We start from the raw sequence: 7,122 nt of genomic DNA, 5'->3' as shown, positions 1-7,122 counted from the left end.
TCTTCTGCCATCGCTGCATCCACTTCAGACTCTCCACCTCTTCACAGCATCTGAGGGAAGAGAATATATTTATTTTTAAAGTAAATAAAATAAAATATTTTAAATAAATTACATGCAATTATTTTCTAAATATCTTTATGGTCTACAGCTAAAACTTGGAACAAAATGAATGAATCATGAATGAAACATTAGAAAAAGGTTATCAACATGCATTAGATTTTATTTGTATTGTATAAAAGATGTTGTGCTTTAAAGCTGCAGTAGGGAACTTTTGTAAAAATATATTTTTTACATATTTGTTGAACCTGTCATTATGTCCTGACAGTAGAATATGAGACAGATAATCTGTGAAAAAATCAAGCTCCCCTGGCTCCTCCCAGTGGTCCTATTGCCATTTGCAGTTACAGACCGCTCCCGGTAAGAAATCAACCAATCAGAGCTGCGGTCCGTAACTTTGTTTGTGTTCAAAATGTAGAAAAATGTATATAATAAGCGAGTACACCATGAATCCATTTTCCAAACCGTGTTTTTAGCTTGTCCTGAATCACTAGGGTGCACCTATAATAAGTGTTTATATTGGACTATTTTAGATTGCTTCGGGGGTACCGCGGCGGAGTAACACAGTACCTTTGTGATTCTTCATAGACATAAACAGAGAGAAGTAGTTCTGGCTACGATGTTCTTCCGCAAGACGCAAGCAGTTCTGTTTATTAACCGCTAGAGCGTCAAAAGTTACCTACCGCAGCTTTAAAGGGTTAGTTCACCAAGATAGCAAATTTATGTAATTAATAACTTACCCTCATGTTGTTACAAACCCGTAAAATCCCTGTTTATCTTTGGAACACAGTTTAAGATATTTTAGATTTAGTCCAAGAGCTCTCAGTCCCTCCATTGAAGCTGTGTGTACGGTCTACTGTCCATGTCCAGAAAGGTAAGAAAAACATAATCAAAGTAGTCCATGTGACATCAGAGGGTCGGTTAGAATTTTTTGAAGCATCGAAAATACATTTTGGTCCAAAAATAGCAAAAACAACGACTTTATTCAGCATTGTCTTATCTTCCGTATCTGTTGTGAGAGAGAGTTCTAAACAAAGCAGCCTGGATATCCATTTTAAACATTTTGCATCTCTAATACAAATTAATCCACAAATGACTTAAGCTGTTAACTTTTTTAATGTGACTGACACTCCCTCTGAGTTAAAACAAATCAATATCCCGGAGTAATGCATGCACTTAAACAGGACACTGACTGAACTGTGAAGAGAGAACTGAAGATGAACACAGAGCCGAGCCAGATAACGAATGAAAGACTGACTCGTTCGAAATATAATTTATTTCTGTGATACAAAGCTGAATTTTTAGGATCATTATCACATGATTCAACCATGATTCTAATATGATGATTTATTATCAAAGCTGGAAACAGTTCTGCTGCTTAATATTTTTCAGAACATGTGATACTTTGATTAATAAAAAGTAAAACAACAATATAACAACAATATACAATACTGATCAGTATTTTTTTTTCTTTTTTTAAAATAAAATCAATACTTTTATTCAGCAAGGATGTGTTAAATTGATAAAAAAGTGATAGTAATGATCTATGGAGTGAGATTCATGCCAAAACCTCACACACACACAAAATGTGTTTTACTCACACCCAACGATTCACAAACAAACTCAGTGTGGTTTGCAAATACAAAACATCACTCACAAACTACCCAGACAGCAAGCCAACATTGAATAAACATTGTTTTTCCATCTGAATCATCATTATGGTTGATATTGAAATTTCAATGCAAAATAAATGTTGAATCACCATTATCATATCGATGAAAACCTGATGTTATTAATGTTGATGGCAACAATATTGGAACAACATTGATCCATAGTTATCTTTATGATTGATTAAGCATTGATATTTGGTTACCGGGTGATCCCTGAATGTGTTGAAAAGTAATTGATTTATAGTGGACAGAGAAACGATGCGGTTGTTGAAAAGTCATCGAAATATAGTTGACCGGGAAATATGATAGAAAATGCATCGAAATATAGTTGACCGGGAAATATGATAGAAAATACATCGAAATATAGTTGACCGGGAAATATGATTGAAAATCCATCGATTTTTGGTTGACCGGGAGATCAACGGGTGGTATACCCAACGTACTGCACCGGACACAGCTCATTTCTGGACCCTTGGCACAAGTACAGGTAAGCTTGCTTAATGTTCGATATGAACCCAGACAGCACAGGCACGCGGTGTGTTTTTATACAGTCTGTGGGCAGCTGAAGAGACTGGCTCATTTTCAAATAATGTTACCGTTAACTTGTTTAGACAACGGTCACGGTAAATTAATATTAAAGCCTTTCGTGTCCAGCAGTTTCTCGGAGGGAAAATGTAAAAGCAGTTTATTAAAGAGAAGTCCTGACTGCTTTATCGTCGTGTTTTTCACTCTTTTACAGGCTGCCAGAAAGAATCTACTATATTCTACTATATTAATCTTACTATAGTGAGTGATTATTGAATGAGGCTGTACATTATAAATGTAATGTTTTAACTCTAGATGTTTGTTTGTGTGAATGCTGTGTGTGCGGTGAGTTCTGCGCGAGGAGCAGAGTTGCCATGAAAACGGGGCGTCAACACAAAAAACGTTACTGGCAAGCAGTAATCTCCGTCTCTCGCTGCGGTTTACGCTGTTTTAGGTAAGTTTAGTCGCTAAAATCACACAAATATGATATACAAATGTTTCTGACACGTTTCTTACTTGTTATTGACATGTTTCAATTAAATTTATTTTATAGAAATGGTTTAGTGTCTTCGAAAAAGTCCGTTAGCATCTATCTTAGCAGTTTTCAGGTAATGTTAGGCTAATTTTGAGCTCTTTTTGATGAAACTCTGGGCTTTTCATCAAATCGTCGTGTGTGTATGAGATATTTTGATGGCTCTGAATGTTTTGCTGGTGATTTGTCAGTGTTTTTTTTTTTTAGAAAAGGCTGATTTACTGAATCGATGACGTCACTTACACTGAGAGTGTAACGTTAATCGGCTGAAAACAAGTTCACATGAGTTTTAATATTTCATGATAAACAGATATTAATACAAATTGTTCTGTGATTTCAGGTGGACAGAAAGAAACTATACAGAACAAAGTGAAACTCCAAGATTTTTGAAAAGAAAATTGGTGAAATATATTCTGAAAAAGGCATATTAATGTATTTCATGAGCTTCTTCAGTAAATCTGTATTTCTAAGTCAGTATCTCCCTTCAGAAATGTGGCTGAAGGGAGATACTGACTTAGAAATACAGGTGAACTCATGAAAAGAAGCTCATGAAAGAAGCTCATGAAATACATTAATATGCCTTTTTCAGAATATATTTCGCCAAATTTAAGAAGTCCCTGACATCAAAACGTAAGTCACACTCATCCTAAAATTAAAAATATAGATTCTGTTATTTTAAGATTATATTATTAGTAGTAGAATTTGTATATTACATATGTTATTATTGTTGTTATATATATTATTTTGTCTTTTATCTGCATTTTACCTCTGCTTTATCTTGTTTCCTTCTAATGAACCTGGAACTGCAGAGTAAATATTGTTGTCTCTGTGTCAGATGGCTTGTTTTGTTCCTGGACTCTTCAGTGATGATGAGCAGAGTCTGAGTGAACCTGCTGTCAGACAGTAAGTACCCTGAGTACCCTGGGGTTTCAGTCAGGGCCTTCAGTAAACAACTGAATCAAACAAAATCCTTAATGGTTAATAGTTACTAGTTAATATATTATTAATCACTTATAAATCATTGAAATGTCAACATTGTACTATTATCTCAATAAACATTATAAATAATTTACTAAGCTTTCTGCACCCCCTAATCTAAAGTGTAAACTACTCATCAGTTGTACTCATCGGCTTTCATTTGCTTTTGGATGTTTGCGTCGCAAGTGATACAGCATTGTACTTGCACAACTATTGTACTTCATTTTAATACCCAAACCCGGACCTCTGACACGCCAGGCAAAAGTTCTACCACTGAAACTTTTGAGCTGACAAACAGATATATTGTAGCTTGATATTCACTATAGGAAGAAAGTGCAGCATAAAAAATAGCATATTTTAGCATTCAAATCCCTTTAACATTTATGGTGATCTGAGAGGCCGGGGGAGTCCAGTTAATGGGGCGTAATTCATTAGCTTTAATGAGAATTGTATATTTTATATGCCTACATTAAAGTGTATTTCGCTTTTTATATTTTACATTTATTTCTTGAATGCTACTATTACATCAACTGTAGCTGAAAAGAATAAACCACTGTATATTTAATTTGTATATTATGTCGTTTATATTCTTTATTTTTAAATTTTTAATAACAGATTGGTTACCGGAGTACATATGTATAAAGTACAGTCACACTGTATGATTGTGAATTTTAATTGCTGTTTTTAACAGATATTTTTTTCTTTTCTGTTCTTTTACAGATCACTATTGCACACCAAGTAAGCAAAACAACATTTTTGATTTCATTTTATTTTATTTCTGCAAACAACTTGCACCACTTGCAATTGGTTTTCCAGCCCAAAACCTCGTCAAAAACTGAATGCAATGGTTTTTGTCTATGATTATTTTGTCAAAACATCTTTTGTCTATGGTAACTCTAATCTACATTAACTATTTAATAAGTATCCAGTTATTTATATTAAATTTGTGGAGTTAACAACTACTTCTGAACCAATAAAATAATAAACATAAACATTTTTGAGTCAATTGGCCTCATACATTTTCCTTATGAAAGAGGTCACTGCAAGCTAATCCTTTTTGCCTCCCTTTAATTCGAATACATCCATGAACAGGCAGTTTTGAAAAGTGCTTTGAATATAGGGGAAATATGATCTAGCCTACGACACGAGGACTTATTGCCTTATCTGATCATTGAAAAATCATAGGCCTAGGCTACTGAATTTGTTCAAATATATGTTCTGTTTAACTTAAATGCTATATTTGTTTTGCATTGTGATTTTATTTTCTGTTTTAGATGCTCTTACTCAGCAGATGGGGACAGCTACCATCACCCAATTTTCACCCAAAAGTGGCTGCGCTATTCGCCAGACTGGGCAGGAGGGACTGGACGACAACTTATGCAGGCATCAGATGACAATGAAATGTAAATAAAGAGTAGAGAAGCTAATAAACATGAATTTGATTTTAAATAGTGTGGTGTGTTCTGTGTTTTATACAAGATTTTAAATGTTCCATTAATTTTTTACATCCTGGCTGTAGATAAAGCAGGCTATTCAATTTATGGCATTACATTTAAAATTAACATTTTAAAACGATTGAAATTCCATTGAAATCACGTTGATCCTTGGTTCAGTTGAAATTTCAACATTGTTTCAATATTCCTGATAATTGAAATAGCATTGAAATTCCGTTGATCTATGGACAGAATTTCAACATTGTTTCAATATTAAATCAGGGTGCAAAATGATGTTGAATCAACATCAGAGTTCGATGTTGATTCAATGACTTAATGTTGACAACAGGATGTTGATTCAGCATAGTTTCAATGACTGTTTGCTATCTGGGAATGCATTTTGTTCTGCAAATAAAAAACGTAGCTATCAAACAAATACAGTATGTTTTAGATGAACAAAGAAACGTATGTCTTCAATGACAAAAATATCTTCCAAGTACAAACTAAAATCTTTCAAGTACAAAACAAAATCCTTCAAATACAAAACAAAATCCTTCAAGTACAAAACAAAATCCTTCAAGTACAAAACAAAATTCTACAAGTACGAAAAACTGTCACGTGACTTTTGGCACAAATTTTCCGACTTGCTGATCCGCACGCAAATGCCTACAGATCCACACACATGCTAGTAAACGGTCATGTAATTCGCACTCCACAACAGTAGGTGGCGCTGTTAGCGACTTGCTTGGCGCCGCCACCGGCATCGAAACACTAGAGAAGAAGAAACGCTAGCGTGAGGGAGGGACGTGTTGAACATGATGAGCGGCCAGCAGGTGAGTTTCCAGTCATTGCTGGTGAAAAATCAACCTGAAGGGGTTGTTATTCGCTATAACAACCGCCTCTCTATACACGATCCCACTTATTACATTGCTACCTACAAAATAAATAAGTAATTTGACAAAATTTATTGATTTTAAAAACGATTGTATTGCTTCCACTAAAGAAAATAGTCCGTTCCGCGTCCATATCAACGGTCTGTTTTTCATGGCAAGAGTGTGTTTAGACCTCCAAATCAACCCTGGTCTTCTCCTGCTAGTGTCTAATAGAATATAGAGGCTTTATTCCATGTCAAATCAGTCAGAATCCAGGAAAGTGGTTGCAGCAACATCTCAGATGAAGAGTTTTTCTATATTATATTTGGGTCCCAAAACCAAGGCCTGTAAAAATATTCATATTTCTTGTCAGTCCTTGAGATTGTCATTTTTATAGCATCAAAAACACTATCAGACAACCATGTTTGGGCATTAATATCTTAAAGTGTTATTCATAGCCTCACCACATTTTGCAGGATGGAAGACAAACATGTTTTTAGTATAACTGAACCAAAGTTTGTACTGCATGTCTATTGAGATTCTACAAGGCCCTAGATTTGGGTAAATAGCTAAACCCCTGGTACTGAGGGTATTATAAACTCATTTTCTGCATCCATATCATACCAGCAGGCTGTCAGCATACATGGGTGCTGCATTTTTTTTAAAGCTGAAAATTAGGACATAACCTGCTTGTTAATAACCCTTAACCCTTGCTAAAAAGAACTATACGTATGAAGTAGGTGCAAAGATTTTATTTGAATTAAAGTATATTCAATCAGTAAGAATAAACTTGGCAATGGGTTTGGCACTGGTCCTTGAGGAAGGTTCGGGGGGTTCTTTGTCAATGAACATACACTGACAAAGAAAGTAATGTTATTCAGTCTCAGAATTAATATTGTGTATTTCTGGAGTTTGTTACAAAATGTTATCAAATGTGGTCCGGGTCCTTGATGTAAAAATGTTTGAGAACCACTGCCATATATAAACACTTTACATGTCTTTTCAGGGATTGTACCTACCACATTTGGACTGGGAGGACAGTGGCCTGCCTGATG

The 7,122-nt window shown here is 34.9% G+C and overlaps 1 long non-coding RNA gene across 2 annotated transcripts; it reads left to right on the top strand.

The window, feature by feature from the left end:
* The first annotated feature begins 1,723 nt into the window (after positions 1-1,723).
* On the top strand, positions 1,724-5,211 carry LOC127946039 (uncharacterized). 2 transcript variants are annotated; one of them, XR_008151000.1, is made up of 6 exons: positions 1,724-2,706; positions 3,125-3,185; positions 3,374-3,414; positions 3,620-3,687; positions 4,483-4,500; positions 5,037-5,211. It is a non-coding gene; the product is annotated as an uncharacterized LOC127946039 (long non-coding RNA). The 2 variants fall into 2 exon arrangements; XR_008150999.1 differs by lacking the exons at positions 1,724-2,706; positions 3,125-3,185 and having other exon boundaries at positions 3,281-3,414.
* The last annotated feature ends 1,911 nt before the right edge of the window (positions 5,212-7,122 follow it).

This window comes from Carassius gibelio, chromosome A24 (assembly GCF_023724105.1).
Source record: "Carassius gibelio isolate Cgi1373 ecotype wild population from Czech Republic chromosome A24, carGib1.2-hapl.c, whole genome shotgun sequence".
NCBI classification, from domain to species: Eukaryota; Metazoa; Chordata; class Actinopteri; order Cypriniformes; family Cyprinidae; genus Carassius; species Carassius gibelio.
The sequence above is the reverse complement of the archived record's forward strand: the minus strand, read 5'-3'. Positions and strand labels throughout refer to the sequence as shown.